The sequence below is a fragment of the Cynara cardunculus genome (assembly GCF_001531365.2).
Source record: "Cynara cardunculus var. scolymus isolate 2C chromosome LG 6, CcrdV1, whole genome shotgun sequence".
Taxonomy (NCBI): Eukaryota; Viridiplantae; Streptophyta; class Magnoliopsida; order Asterales; family Asteraceae; genus Cynara; species Cynara cardunculus.
The window spans coordinates 12,984,806-12,986,179 of record NC_037533.1 but is presented as its reverse complement, the minus strand read 5'-3'; positions in this window follow the sequence as shown (position 1 = coordinate 12,986,179).

The following is a 1,374-nucleotide window of genomic DNA, read 5'->3' as shown; positions in this document are numbered from 1 at the left end:
CCATCCTCCAAAGTTCCCTCTTCCTTCAGGACTAAAGATAAAAAGTACTTAAAACTGAAGGAGAAGTACAGGAAGATGAAGAACAACCAGCGAAAGGCTAAGGGCCTTGTCACTGAAGAGCATGACTGGGTTGAATCATCCGATGAATCATCTTYAGATAAAGAGGATACAGYCTATATCTGCTTGATGGCCATAGATGCAGATGAAGGATCTTCAGAAGCATMTACTTCMTTTGAGTCATCCACTTCTTCTACTACTYAGGTATGTTCCCTGAATGAACCCTCTTTCTCTTCTAGTCTCTMTGCACTGGATACGTTGACGATTGACCTTTACAATGCCCTCAATGGCAAATCGAAAGCAAAAATGCTTAATGTTGATCTTCAAGAGCAATTGAAGATTTGYCATTCTAAGATCAAAGAACTGACCTCTGTCGAGGAAAATATTAAGGATCAGGTTATTGTAAACCAAGCCATCACCGTTGAACGTGAGAAGGCTATCGCTGAGCATAAGCGAGCAATCGCTGATCTTAAGGTTGAGAAAGCTACCATTGAARGGTGGTGTAAAGCTTCCATCAAAGCCTCTAAGATTAGGCATGGTAACGGGGAGGGGATGGGGTGGGTTTTGTAATCCCCGGCCCCGGCCCCGGTTTGTAGTAGCATCACCTGGCCCTGGTCCCCGGCGGGTACGGGGATTATCATCCCGTTCCTGGCCAAACCTCTAGCAATCCCCGATCAAAACCTGGCAAAACCCCGGTCAAACCCCATAAATAATATCATTTAGTTTGATTTTACCCGGGATCCCCGTCTTCGTCCCCGACCCCGGTTTGATTAATGTCCCTCGTCCTCAGTCCCGTCCCCAGTTTGAGTCTACCGGGGATCCCCGGCCCCGGGACCCGTTTTAGCGTGGAATCCCCGTTCGGGTCGGGTGAACTGGGTTCCCCACTGGGTCGGGGAAAATCACCATCTCTATCTGAGATCATTAACGCTCAGATCCTTGCCAAGATAATGCATGGTCTAGGATTGTCCTATGATCAGGAAGAACATGTTACCGACTAGTCCATGCTTAAATTTGGCACCTTTGTCTCTTCTATTCCCAACACTTCTTCCTCTCAGTCTTCTCTTTCTGAGAGTCATCTTGAAGGAACTCCTTCGAGTTCTGGTTGCAAAGACATAGATAAATCCATTGTCACAGCACCCCTTCCTAAGAAGTCTAACCAGTCTAATAGATCAAGGTCTATTCCTTCAGCTTTTAAAGCTTCTTTTTCTTCAGGAACTAGGAAATCTGAACCCTCTTAGAAATCAAAGTCTCAGCTCAAGGTGAACTTTTCACCTAAGGAATCCAATTCCTCAAAGGTTCCTTCGAGAACCAATGAGA